Genomic DNA, 15405 nt, shown 5'->3' with positions numbered 1-15405 from the left:
AATGTTTTTATTTCCTGTATATTTGAAATATTTTATAATAAAAAAAGAAAACATGTTTACCTATATTGAGTCTTATGATAATCTTAAAATAATTAAAATAAACAACAACTTGGTCAAACAAAATACATTTGTTACACTAATCTTTTCTTTGTAACTAACTCTACCAAAATAATGCACGGCTCTATAATTGACATGCAATCTAAGGCTTTGTTGAGCTGAAATAAATAGGCAGCCAGATATTTCTAAAGCAAAGATGGGCTTATTCAGGATCAGCAGAGAACTGCAATTCAGGGTCTGCAACCATGGTAAGCTAGGTGCAAGTCCCCAGGTTAAGGGAAGGAAAACCCTTTTATACAGAGAGGAAAAGAGATTAAGGGAAGGAAAACCCTTTTATACAGAGAGGAAAAGAGATTTGGGAGGACTATAGTAAACAGAGAGTCCATGGCTTTTCATGGGTTGAGTGTTTCTTTGTCAGGAAAGAAGAGGAGTCTTTCTTCTTCTCATTGGACTCTGTTGAGACAGGGCATGAGAGCTCTCCTTTCTGGTTTCCCAATTGTATTTAATTGAGGTTTCTATTTATTATTATTAATTTTTTACAACTTGATAGTATATGCAGTACAACTGACCAAAAGTACAATGGACTAAATTTTCTGAGTGTGAAAGAAAATATGAATATGAAGTGATTTGTTCACGGAAAACAAACATTTCCTCATTGTTCTGCTTTAGTTGCTTTTGGGTAACTGAAGAATGGAACCCCACCATTCAAATGCTGCCTATCAGGACTTGCTATTCTTAACAAGAAAAATACTTACTCAAATCTTCTCCAGAATCATGCACTCTGCAGTTTCTCTCAAAAGCCAAGTGCTCTTATGACCAGCTCTTTGATCATTTTCCCCTTGAGAGATTTCTGCTCTTTTCAGAATTTTAAGTAGCATATGTGTGGCTTGCCTCACTTCCCTTGACCCTGTGTTCTTTCATTCCTTAAACACTGCTACATCATTGAAAAGGTATGTCTGACTTTATACGAGGGAGACTTTAAGTAGACCCTGGAGCTAAAACATTGAATAAAGTGTAAACAGTTTACAATCTGTAGGTGAAAATTATTACTATATTCAGAGTAGTTTTTTTCTTGTTTATTGTTTGTTTTGTTTTGTTTATTCAAGCCACAATTATTGGTTTTGCTTTTGGAATAATTTGGCAATTATTACTTTAAAATATATTAATCAGACCATTATCCTTTTTTGACAAATGAGGAAGATGAGGCTCAGAGAGAAAATGAGAGACTGAAGGTTATATATATATGTATATGTATATATGTATGTATATATACATATGTGTGTGTATATATATATATATATATATATATATATATATATATATATATACACACACATATATATTTCCTCGGAAAACACATTCTCTTAAAAGTAGAAACTGAAAACTTAAATCAGCTTTATCATTCCCTCAGTACAGAGTCAGTTTCAGGGAACTTATTTTGTAGCTTATATATCACTGTGATAACATAATCTTTTTAAAAAAATATTATAAATTAACTTGAACTGTCAGTGCATTTGTAAAAGATTAGCTTTTAAATTCATAGAAACATGCCTGTCTTCTTAAATTAAGATATCTAAACAAACAAAAAACATATGTATGCACTACTGCAATTGCTGTAGAGAAATCTATGGCTAATATTTTCAATCCTTCTCTATACATTTATCAGGATTGCACTTGTCAGACTGTTACAAATTATATTCATGATAATAGCTAAATCCATTTTTTGCTTATTTATTTTTCACCTTAACTTTGCTATCACTTTTACATCTCTCAGTGCAGAATTTTATGATTTCTATTTAAATAATTTCAATAGAGTTTGTTTTACAGTTATTTATTTGTTGTCTATAAATAACTTCCAGTTTTATTGAGGCATACCTATTGAGAATTAGAATCATATGCTATTTTATTTCTTACTTTGTTTTTAACCCTACATTTCTAGCTATTTATAAAATAAAATAATTTAGCATCAGGAAAAATGAAGAAATTCTTTTAAAACAAGGAAATAAAATTTGCCCTAATTTGAAAATTCCTTTTATGTAAGGCATATGACAGTTTTTGTTCTTAAATAGTAATAATACTGTGTTTGGTCACAAACACCAACTCAAGATTTTAATTTTTTTTTCTAGAAATTAAAGCTTGCATTTTTGCTGCACCTTATATGAAATACAATATGAATAAGAGGTTTTTCATGCAATTTTTGCTACATATATGTATATGTATATACATATATGTTGTGGTAAATGACAATTTTAAACTTAAATTATATTTTAAATGATAGATATTTATTGTCAACAGTAAGAAAAATATCTAACAATTGGTGAATAGAGGAAGTAAAATTTAAAATGGAACTGCTGCTGCTTGAATGATATACATATTTAGATGTTTTTAAATTAAAAGTGGAAAAGCTGAAGAAGTATCAAAAAAGGAATATCCACTTAAATTTACATATTAATTTTAAGATAGAGATACTTTAATATCTCTATTCATATTGACCAGAGATTTCCACTGATGCATGTAAGCTATTATAGGCTTATGAATTTAACCTCGTAATTAAGAACAAAGAAGTAGAACATTGCAAATTAGAAATGATCAGATATTGTTCAAATTAAGATAAGGGCTTTTTTGTGTGTGTGTGAAACTCCTTTTTAAGGTGTATGGAATATGTCATAAGAAGGAGAGAAAAACAATAAAGATGTATCTTAGTCCTGGGTACACACTGCAATATTGTATGCCCATGTATATGGGAATACCTCGGAGATATTGAAGGTAGGGTGCCAGACCACCGCAATAAAGTGAATATCACAATTAAGCGAGTCACGTGACTTTTTCGGTTTTGTATGTACATATATATATGTATATATACACACATATATATTAACTTTTAAGTATATGCTGTACTACTCAACACGATTATTTCTATTTTACATATCTACCAGTTTTTAAGATTTATGTATGCTTATTGAAACACCTGTCATAGCTATAGTCAGTGTGATCAATAAATCATATATGTATATGTCTCTATATAATTTTTCATTTAACGCCAGCTGAACGCCACTTTAGATTTTTAAAAATCTTATCATATATTGTGATTTGGAGCTTGTAGCAAAGCTACCTGGTCATAATAGAGATTGTTCCTTGAACAGTTAACGCTTAAGTAGAACAGCATATGTTCTTAGAAAGAAAAATATTTTCCCCATTTCCCAGTTTCCTGCCAAAACTGCTCCCCCAGGCACACTCCAGGTCCTCTCTGCTCCCTTATTCTGTACACACAAGGGGAGAAGAAGTCACAAATGATTTGAAAATTTGGTATTGAGTCACCCTGCACGTTAACTCTGTCTAAACTTTGGTCTTCTTAGGCCTTAATTGCTTCAGGCTCTAGGGGAGGGATGTCTACCTGCATCAGCTCCGTGCTGGACTGAAGTATGCAAGGGTAGTCTTCTTAATTCTGGGCAAAAAATCACAACTTATCCTTAGCATTGATAATAGTGATTTTAGTTCATCAACAGACACTCTCTTATTTTATTCCTCAATTCATTCAGAACCCTAGTGAGGAAAAGGAAACTTTTTTATTGGGTGCTTCGTAAAACCAAACATATAGTGAGACCTCCAGGCAAGTAGTGGTTCCTATAGAGGCAGCTTAGGGTAGGGAGATGCCAGAAGAACAGTGTAAAACCTGAGAATTCATAGCCATAGAGGTCTGCATGAGCATTCCAAGTTGAGGCAAACATCAGAGAGAAGGTAGCAGGGGCTGCAGGAAGTCTCAGGGCCACAGACTGCAGGAGTAGCAGGTTCAGAGGCAAGGGGAAACACAATCTTTATTGGACTTTCAAGCATGCATAGTTTGGCAAAACAGCATTTGATGCTTTTAAACTGTAAGACCACTGAATTCCCATGTATTATAAAATATGAAGAGTTTCCAGTCTTAAATCATGTATGCCCGGTTTAAAAAGGGCAGCACTGATCTACTATTCTGTATTCCATCCTGTATTCAAGACTAAGGAAAGAACTGTGGAAGGGCAGCCTTGTGATCTATTTTTGCCCACAAACTCAAGATCATTTCCCTGCCTGTGGAATGTCATTTTGATGTTTGTTATTTGTGCTTTATTTCAGATTTAGGATTTTACATATTGAACTTTTAATAGTGAAAATGCAAAAAGATTTCAACTTTTAATATATTTGTATTTTAATATTTTTGAACTTTAAATTTCAAGAGGGCATAATTTTGATATTTTGAAGGGCTTATGAATTTTATTTTCATGTTCTCATTTATTTTTGTTGAAAAACCTCATGTAATATTTTTGTCATAGTGGTTAAACACAATTTAGGATGCGAAATAAAATAACATGTGACTTTTCAGTCTACTGTATAGAATGTCCTTGAAATTGATTCCCAGATGTACTTTTCTGACTCACATATGATCTTTCCAGGTAAACTTTCTGAACTGACATTGGGCACCATGTCCAAAATAGTAATAGTTTGGATTGAAGGAATGGCACCTGAAGTTGGGGGTAGCACTGCCCTGACAAATTGCTCAACACCTCCCCTGGTTGACCACAAGTAGTCAAGTATAGCTTAGGGACATGGGAACAAACAATCTAACAGAATGTTAGAGAGGAACACAATTTCCCACTGATAGCTTCCATTCAAGCTTTAATAAACTTTTCTTTCCAAGCTTAGGGCATTCTAATGTTTTCACCTCCTCTCAGAATAGATTCATGGTTTGGGGTTTTTACTATAACTTTATTTTTGGACTGATTGATCCAACTCACCCCTGGCTACCACTCTCAGGCTCTCTTGATGTAGTCCATTCTCATCCCAGTAACTCTTCCAATACTGTCTCAAACAAATCTATATAGAAACAAACTATCCATTAAGTCAGGGTATAAAATGACAAACAACTATCACATAAATATGGCAAAAAAGAGAAAGTGTATAACAAAAGAAATCAATGTTAAAATAAAAGCAAATATGTAGAAAACCCAGAGTTAAATATGCTATTCATCTTCAGCAATTATACAAATCCTTTTGGTATAACTTTTTATCCAACAACTTTACTTATTTCTTTGATTTTTTTTTTCATGTAAAAATCACTACATTAGGAGTTACTCTCGTTTATTTGTGAGACAGAGCCATGATCAAGCCATGCTAGGTCCAAGCTTTCAGAGAGTTTATATTTTACTGGGAAGGATAAGCAAAAACTTTAAAAAAATAATAATAATTGCAAATATGAACACTTACATAAATATATAATAAAATAATTTTCATTTACCCTAAGTAATTAAATTAAATTAAAATTAAATTTCATTTAATTTTCACATTACTCTAAGTAATGCGAACAACTGGCCAGGAAGTTCTTTCTTTGAGAAGAGACCTAAATTGCTTCTTTGAGAAGCAATTATGCAGTGCTCTGTGGGAAGATATACTCAGGCAGAACAGAAGCATTTCCCAGGTCTCTGGCTAAAAGAAGTGTGTCATATTCAAGAATCAGGAAATAGGGCCGTGATGCTGAAAGATATGGAAGAAGAAAGGAGTGGTAAAATTTAATTAGAGAGGTAGAGTACCAAGTAGCGTTTATGATACAAAACCAGAAGCTATCTCTGACTAAATTAGGCAGAAAGTGTATGCAATGGAAAGACACAGGAATTTCAGAGAATGGAATAGAAGAATGCAGCCACCAACACAGTCATGATCCTGATACATGGTCAGTCTGAGGAAAAAGACACTACTTGTTTCATTGTCTCTAGACCCACACCTCCTCTACCTAGCATAGCATCTTCCTTGCATCATTCTTTCAAAGCTCAAAGAAACAGACCTGAAAGCTAAAACTGGTCCTACCACATCATAGTTGTTAGGAAGAAAAGTAAAGGAAATGTATGCTTCCCCCCATAGTTTTCCACACAGAGGGGTGGGGCCTGCTTTATAGCAATAAGTGCATAATAGGGGTGTTGTCCCGAGTAGGAAGGAATTCCTGGCGCTCAGTTAGCCAAAATATAAAATTGCCCATTAAGGGCCTTTTGTTGATTGTTCAGCATCTAAATAACATGTCTTATTTATTAAACTGAAGGAAAGAATGCTTCTGGTTAACTAGTGTAATCGTCCTTCCACTTCTGCTGTTCAGGTTTCAGTGATCTCTGTCATGCGTTGAATCCTAACTATCCCTGCTTCTTTTTTTTATACCCTGTTTTTTATTTTTATTTTTGAATATTAAAACTAGATTTTGAATATTAAAACCTAATTAAGCATAGCATATATTCAAAATTTTAAGCATCAACTTTTTACTGAAGATCTTAAAATAAAACACAAGTTTCCTGTTCTACTTATCTTTTTACTTGGCCTTGTTTCACACAAGGGGTTCTAATATAGACAATTTGACAAAATCCCTAAATAACTCATCTATTACATTTTAGCTGAGATTGATGGGCTTCCTAGAATTACAATGCTTTAAACAGTTAAAGCTTTGTTTTTCTCTAATATTAAAGTCTAGCAAGGCAGTACAATGGCTGGTTAATGCTCCATGTATAACAGGTGAAGTCTTTTATCTGCTGTCTCCAATAAAAATGAACTCAATCAAGATGGTGCTACCTATCTTCCTATCTAAGTATGTGTCTAACTTGTATTTTCACATGTACAGTACTCCTGCTACCATACTCCAAAGTAGACAGCAGAAAAGTCCTTTCAATTAATTAATTCCTATCAAATCCAGCACATCTGGGTAATCTGCAATATGATCCAAAGGTCTGAATGTAGTTTCCCATGGCCAAGTGATCCCCAATCTAAAAGAACAAAATATCTATTATTACTACTTCTAAGTAATTCTGATAATAATATTCTTTATGAACTCATCATTATGCAACCAACAGTTTGCTAAGCTCTTTACCTTTGTTATAGATAATACTTTCATTACTCAATCCAAAGATCCTGTATTTCCATTTTAAGGATGAGAAACTGAGGAACAGAGAAATGAAATAACTTAGGATTGTACATCTAACTAGTTCAGAATCACCATTTAAAACCAGGTTGTATGACCATGCTCTTTCTTATCTCTGTACCATACTTTCTCCTATGTAAGTTGCCATTATTCTATTGATGAGAGAGTCTGAACTCATCTTAGGCATAAAATATCTAGAAGGTCTACTATTATACTAAACTGTATGTTCCTTGGTGTAGCAAGTCATATTAACCTGAATATCTCTCTTCCCTAACAAAATTCTTGAAATACAGTAGATGCTTAATTGATGTTTTATAAAGGAATTAATTTTAAACTTAATGTACATAGGAATATTGCATATTTAAAATGAAAATTACTTTAAAACAAAATAAACTATATTCACTTTTTGAAAAATTTATGTAATCTTGCCACAATGCCCAATGTCCAATATGCATACTGGAATGGAAACAAGATGACTAGTATCAAACTCATATTTAGAGACAGGATTGGGGTGCAGAATGGAGAAAACACCAATCACTATCTAGTGTAATTATCAAACCTGTGCCCTAGAACTTGGTTAAGTTCCTTGGTTAGAACTTCTAGACAGGTCTGGTTAGGCTGTCTTGAAAAAGATCATTATAGATATAGTGTTTCAGTTTCAATTTCTGGTCTTTTTCTGGCTGGTTTCTCGTGCCTCCCTCATTTTGCCCTCTTCACCTCATATAACAATAGCTACCTAGTCATCTGTATTAGTTTTCTATCTCTGTTGTAACAAATCACCACAAAATCAGTGGCTTAAAACAATACACATTTATTACCTCACAGTTCTGTAGGTCAGAAGTACAGGTTATCTTAGCTAAATGCTCTATCTCAAGTTTCACAGAGTAGAAATCAAGGTGTTGGCTTGTTGGGCTCTTACCCAGAGACCTAGGGATAAATCTGCTTCTAAGCTCATTGAGGTTGTTAGAGGAATCTAGTCCCTACAGGTAGTAGGACTAAGATTCTAGATTCCTTGCTGGTTGTCAGCTGGGAGCTACTCTTATTTCATCTATCACACCATCTGAGAATAAAACATGGTTTGGATGGAAAGAAACATATTCATTCCCATATCTGAAAGCAGATTTACAACAAAAGGACAAAGTCTTACAGCTATTTAAATTTCAGGGACAAAAACGATTTGCTTATTCTGCTTTACAAAGTTGAGTGAATCCAGTGGGTGGATATGATGTCTCTGTTTATGGATGGACTAGCTCTACTTTCAGCTCTTCTCTCATATGATTTTACTGATAACAGAAGGAAATTATCAATACACAACTATTCGTTTTTTTCTATAGTTTATCACGATGCTAGCTAACATACACATCCACCATTTTCCCAGATATGTAATTTGAAAAGGAAACTACCACGATCACATATACCCAGTCAAAAATTTTAGTAACTAGTAGGGCATGGGTCCTGACCAATCAGAAAGATGTCATTCGTAAGCAATGACTGCGGCTATAAGGACTACTGACACACTGACAAATAAATATCAAATAATATCATTGACTTCCTGAAAAAATAACAACCCGGAGCTTTACTAAGATTTGGTATTCTGGTTCAAGTCCAAACTTTCAGAGTTTGTCCATTTGCCTTGGTTAATTTCAGTAACCTATGGATAAAGTGCAAATTATACCATTACATCAAAATACCTGCTATGCAATGTTACAGCAAAAAAATTAGGATATTACTATAAAAATTCCAATTTGGAAAATTACAGGTTCAATATTTACATAGCAGATTTTAGCTCAAAGCATACACCATATCATAATGCAAAAAGATTGCAAGTATGAGTTGATTTGGCAGTGAATTAATTTCCTTGACCAGACCATTTTTCGATGCTCAGGGTTTTGTTCTCAGAAACTCTCCTTGATATTTCTATTTCATTGGCATATGTACTCAATATGTTTCATTTGCCCTTCTTGATCCACTCCACATTTGTCATTCTGCTGTACTAAGTTCAGAGTTACGATATGATCTCTTGTAGTACCTATATACCGGTTGTAGGTTGACTTGTATCCCTATAAAGATATTGCAATCCTAATGCCTGGCAGTTGTGAATGTGATTTTATTTGGAAATATCTTTACGTTAAGATGAACTCATATTATATTAGTGTGGGCTCTAAATCCAATGACTGTTGTCCTTATAAGGAAAAACAGATTTGGAGACACACAGAGACACAGAAGAGACATAGGAAATAAAGGCCACATGGTGACTGAGGTAAAGATTGGAGTGATGCAGCTCTAAGTCAAGGAACGTCAAGGATTGCCAGCAACCATGAGAAGATAGGGCACAGGCATGGGATAGATTCTCCTGCAGAGCATCAAGAAGGAACTAACTCTGTTGCTATCTTGAATTTGGACTTCTAGCCTCCAAAAGTGTAAGAGAGAAATTTCTGTTTTTTTATGTCATCCAGTTTGCGGTAATTTGTTATGGCAGGCTAAGAAGACTAATACTGCACCCAAACTTTTAGAAACTACACTTAGGTTTCTTCCAATGTGGAGGAGGCAGGGTGCCTTTGAGGAAGAACTCACCATTGGGGTCACCTATAAATCCTGAGACTATTTTATGAAGCCTTCACCAGAGAGATTTTCAGCCATTTGCTAATACCATTCTCAGATATAAATAGAAGATACGATATAATTGCTCTCAGTTTTTGTTGATCTTCAGAGACTTAACATGTCATAGTTGTCCACCAGTCAGAGTAGTTGTAGATTAAGTATTAACCCAAGTCCTTCTAACAGTGGGGCCAATACAACTACAGATATATCTCATAGTTTTTTCCCCTATCCCAGAAGATGTAGTCAGAATAGACATACTTAGTGTATGGCAGAGTTCCCATATTGTTGCACTAATATTTGGGGCAATATTACAGACAGGAGTCATAACTAGAAAAGGCTAGTTAGAAGCTCCTTAAACTGCCCACATCCTACAAAGACAGTGAGCCATAGCATCGCATACTGGGTTGAATTGTAGAGAATTATTATTACCACAAAAGGTTTGAGGAATGCATAGTTGATTATTTACTACTTTATCCCCTTTCAAATATTTTGATCAGTGCTAAATCCAGGTTAGTCATTAAGAATTACAATGATTCCATGATGCCATTCTTAGGTCGTGATGCTAATCGTAAATACTGTCAAGATGTGGTATCTTTATTGAAAGAATGTGAACATTAACACAAGTTATGCTGCAATTTTTTCTAATTTCTATCAGTAAGGAAAAATAATAATTTATGTTAGTCTAAGATTTTATTTGATGTCTTTGACACAGGGCTATGTAAATTTTCTTTATCTGTATAATACCACAATTTAGAAGGAATTTGATCATCTAAGACACCTTACACAGAGGAATGATGGGGTACTTTTTTAAAATAAGAGGCCTCCTATACTATCCATCATGAAAAAAAGCCCCAAATCTTGGTGTATCTCCCTGGATTTTGGAGCAAATGTATACTACATTTGGCTATTCTGCTTTAACCTATTTATCAGGCAACCCATAAAGCTATCAGTTTTGAGTGGGTCATGGAGAAAAATAGATCTCTTCATCAGGTGCAAATTGCCCTATTTTATGATTCAGCACATCATATGGTATCTGTGGCAATGCTAAAATCTGAATGGAGTCTCCTGTGAGTTCTCTTTGGAGGATCGCAACACAGACCATTAGTATTTTGGAGGAATGCCAGGTTCTAGCTTGCTAAAGAGCCCTGGTAGGAGCTTCACTCCTGACTGGGAGACATCAAGTTACTAGGAGTCTCTATTCGCCCCCTATAAATGCAGTGTATAAGATACATTAAACAAAAATTATATGGCATAGTAGCACTCAAGTTTAAGGTAGAAAAATAAAATATATGTATTTTGCCCATGTAGGTCTTGTGCAAATAATCTGCATAAGAAGGTGGTAAAGACCTCCATGGTACTTGCTCTAACTACTTTGCCAGCTCTCTCAACCCATACCTGGGTCTCGTGGGGAGTTGCCTATAGTCCATCCTTACTTACAGATGGATCTGCATCGCATTCCAATTCTAGCTTAATATGTATGGCTACTTAATACTACTTGGGTTTTCCTGAATGACTCTAGGGACAGGAAATCCTTTCAGTAAACATATAATTTGGTGAAATACCTTATCTACTTTGTGTGGAAATATAAATGAACTGAGATACAGATATAACCAGTTATGAATCCTAGGCAGGGACTAATAAGTTGGCCAGCTTGACAAAATTCAGAAAAAATAAAATTGAAAAATTAATGTGGCAAGTAAATCTGAAAAGATAAGAATGTGGGTAGTACTATCTGTATGGATGGGCATAGTATGTAGAGCTATTGATGTCCAATGAATATGCCCACCAGAAGGCAACTACAGTGAAAGCTCATGAGTTCAGATATGTAGACTTCTCACCAAGATTTCTCCCCATAATACTACTGCTGAGTACAAAACCAGGTAACAATAGAGGCCAATGCTGCAACATTGATATGACACAACTAGCTGGCTACCTAGTGATAGGTTGATTACATCTTTTTGTCATGATTGGATAGTGTTTTTTTTTTTTTTTCTCATAGGAATAGACACATATTCTGGGTATGGATTTGCCTTCCCTTACAATAGCATTTCTATCAGCATTACTAGCTCTGGACTTGAAACAATCTTTATCACCATTTTGCTCTACTCAATATTGTTCCTGCTCATGAGATACATTTACAGTTTAAGAAATGCAGAACTTCCACTTCTGATCAAGTTGGAGCAACAGAGACCAGATTTATCTTCTATCCTTCAGTAAAAACAAAACAAAACAAAAGAAAAAAACAGACAAAATACAGGAAAACACAGATTAGTGGTTACCTGTTGGGTATGGAATGAAAGGGACATAAAGAAGAAATTATAGTGAGGTGCAAGACAACATACATGGTGGTGACTGAATATATTCACTATCTTTACTGTGATGATTATGTCATGGGTGTATACATATATCAAACTTACCAAGATGCGTAGCTTAGACTTTCTGGCCAAGACGGTGGATTAGAAAAATCCTGAGCTCACCTCCAATAGGCACACCAATAAAGTCACAAATATTTACAGAGCAACTATTGATGAGAAAGACCAGAATCTAGTAGAAAAGATCTTCCACGAGAAAGATGTAAAGAAAGAACCACAACAAGATGGGTAGGAGAGGGAGGGATGCAGTATAGTCAAGACCATACCCCCAGGTTGGTGATCAACAAATGAGAGGAAAATTACAATTGCAGAGGTTCTCTCCAAGGAGCGAGGAGGCCACACCCCACATTGGGCTCCCTAGGCCCGCTGTCCTGAACCAGAAAGACAGGCCCCCAGAATGTTTGGCTTTGAAGGTCAGTAGGGATTACTTTTGGGAGAACTAGAGGTCTGTGGCAAACAGAGACTCCACTCTTAAAAGATGCACACAAAATCTCACATGTTCTGGGACCCAGGGCAGAAGCAGTGATTTGAAAGGAGCCTGGGTCAGACCCACTTGCTAATCTTAGAGAGCTTCCCAAAAGACATGAGGCAACTGGAGCTCAACCTGGCGACACAGACACTGGCGGCAGCCAATTTGGGAGCTCATTTTACCACAAGGACACTGATGCTGACAGGTACCATTTTGGAATCCTCCTTCTAGCTTATTAGTGCAGGGACTTCCTCCCCCCTCCTCCCGCCACCACTCAATAACCAATCAGTACTTTACTGACTGGCCTCAGGCCAATTCAAGCAACTATCCAGTGGAGGACACAGCCCACCCACCAGCAAGTAGGCTGCTTTAAGACCCCTGAACCCAAAGCTGCCCTGACACACAGCCCTTTTCATCAGAAGGCCTAGGACCTGGCCTAACCCAACAGCAGAGTTGCACCAGCTCTGAGACACCTTGGACCCTTCAGCCAGCCTTCTCGAGATCCAGTCTCACTCACCAGTGGGCTGACACAAGATTTGGAATATGTCAAACCCCACAGTCAGCCATGTCAGGAATCAGCCCTGCAAACCATCAGGCCAACACTACATCCAAGACAGTACCATCCATCCCAGAACCTGGCTCTGCCCATCAGTGGGCCACCACTAACTCCAGGATCTCCCTAGGCTCTGGAGCCAGGCATCTCGTGACCCAGTCTCATCCAGCTGTGGCTGGCAGCCTCCACACAAGGCAGGGCTTGGTAACCAACACAACTGAGGGCCAAGCACAAGTACCAAACCACCTACAGTAGTCAGCGCAACACAGCAGAAGGACCCATGCAGCCCACATAGGGGGCACCCCTGGAGCATATAGCTCTGGCAACCAGAGGGGAGTGTGCTATTGCGATACATAGAATGTCTTCTACAAAAGGTCACTTCTCCAAGGTTGGAAAATGAAACCAATCTACCAAATATAAAGAAACATGAGCAGCAAATGACAAAAATGAGGAGACAGAAGAACATAATTCTTAGCAATATTTTTGGGATCTATCACCTAAGACAGAGGAAATAAAAGCAAAAATAAACAAATGGGACTTAATTAAACTTACAAAGCTTTTTCACAGCAAAGGAAACCACTGACAAAACTAAAAGTCAACTTACTGAGAAAATATTTGTAAATGATATGACAAATAAGGGGTTAATATCCAAAAATCGTTAAACAGCTTACGCAACTCAATATCAAAAAACTAACAACCTGATTTAAAAATGGGCAGAAGATATGAATAGACATTTTTCCAAAGAAGCCATACAGATGGCCAACAGGCACATGAAAATATGCTCAACAACACTATTAGAGAAATGCAAATCCAAACCACGAGATATCACATCACGTCAGAATAGCTATCATCAAAAAGACCACATATAACAAATGTTGGTGAGGAAGTGGAGAAAAGAGAACCCTCGTACACTGTTAGTGAGAACGTAAATTGGTGCAGCCATTGTGGAAAACAGTTGGTAGTTCCACAAAAAACTAAAAATAGAATGACCACATGATCCAGAAATTCCACTCCTGGCTATAAGGAAGTGAAAACACTAATTTGAAAAGATACATACACCCCAATGTTCACAGCAGCATTATTTACAACAGTCAAGACATAGAAGCAAACTAAGTGTCCAACAACACATGAATGAATAAAGAAGATGTGGTATCTATTTACAATGAAATACTACTCAGCCATTAAAAAGAATGAAATTTTGCTATTTGCAACAGCATGAATGGACCTGGAGGGTATTATGCTTAGTGTAATAAGTCAGCCAGAGAAAGACATATACTGTATATTATCATTTATATGTGGAATCTACAAAATAAAACAAACAAGTAAACACAACAAAGAAACAGACTCACAGGTATAGAGAACCTAGTGGTTACCAGTGGGGACAGGGAAAGTGAAGGGGCAAGTTGGGGGTAGTGGATTAAGAGTTATAAATTACTATGTATAAATTAAATAAGCTACAAGGATATATTTTACAGAATAGGGAATATAGCAGTATTTTATAACACTATAAATGTAGCCTCAGTCTAAAAATTGTGAATCACAATGTTGTACACCTGAAAGTTATGTAATATTGTAAATCAACTATACCTAAATAAATAAAAAACTGGGACACATTAAAAAAGAGCTATATAATGTATATAAATCTATACATATAATACATTTATAAACATACACACACACACAAAGGTTTCAAATTATTTGCAGTCAATAAAAAATTCTATGGATAACATTTTGCTCAACCTCCACATGAAAATTAGATACTTAGTTCCCAATAAACATATTCTATTTGTTACTCAATAAAATGTATATAGATATATACATAATGGAATATTCCTTAGCCCTAAATAGAATGAATTCTTGCCATTTGTGACAACGTGGATGGACCTAGAGGTTATCATACTAAGTGAAGTTAAGTAGGAGAAATACAAATACTGTATGATTTCACTTATAAGTGGAATCTAAGAAAACAAAACAAAAAATGCAGAAACAAAATTACAGATGCAGAGAACAAACAGGTAGATGCCAGAGGGGAGGATGCTGGCAGAAGAAAAAGGTGAGGGAGATGAAAATGTACAAATTTCCAGTTTCAATATAAATGATTTGCAGATATGAAATGTTCACTGTGGGGAATACAGCCAATAACTATGTAGTATCTTTGACATATCTTAACCAGATTTATCATGGTGATAATCTTGAAATGTACAGAAATATTGAATCACTGTGTTGTGTAATAGGAACTAACATAGTGCTGTAGGTTGATTATACTTCAAAAACAAACAAACAAGCTCCCAGAAAAAGAGATTATATTTATGGTTAACAGAAGTGGGGGGTGGGGGGAGGAGGAGTTGGATGAAGGCAGTCAAAAGGTCCAAACTTCCAGTTATAAGATAAATAAGTATTAGGGATGTAATGTACAACATAATAA

This window comes from Balaenoptera physalus, assembly GCF_965194825.1.
Source record: "Balaenoptera physalus genome assembly, chromosome: 3".
Taxonomy (NCBI): domain Eukaryota; kingdom Metazoa; phylum Chordata; class Mammalia; order Artiodactyla; family Balaenopteridae; genus Balaenoptera; species Balaenoptera physalus.
Note: the sequence above shows the minus strand (reverse complement) of the source record.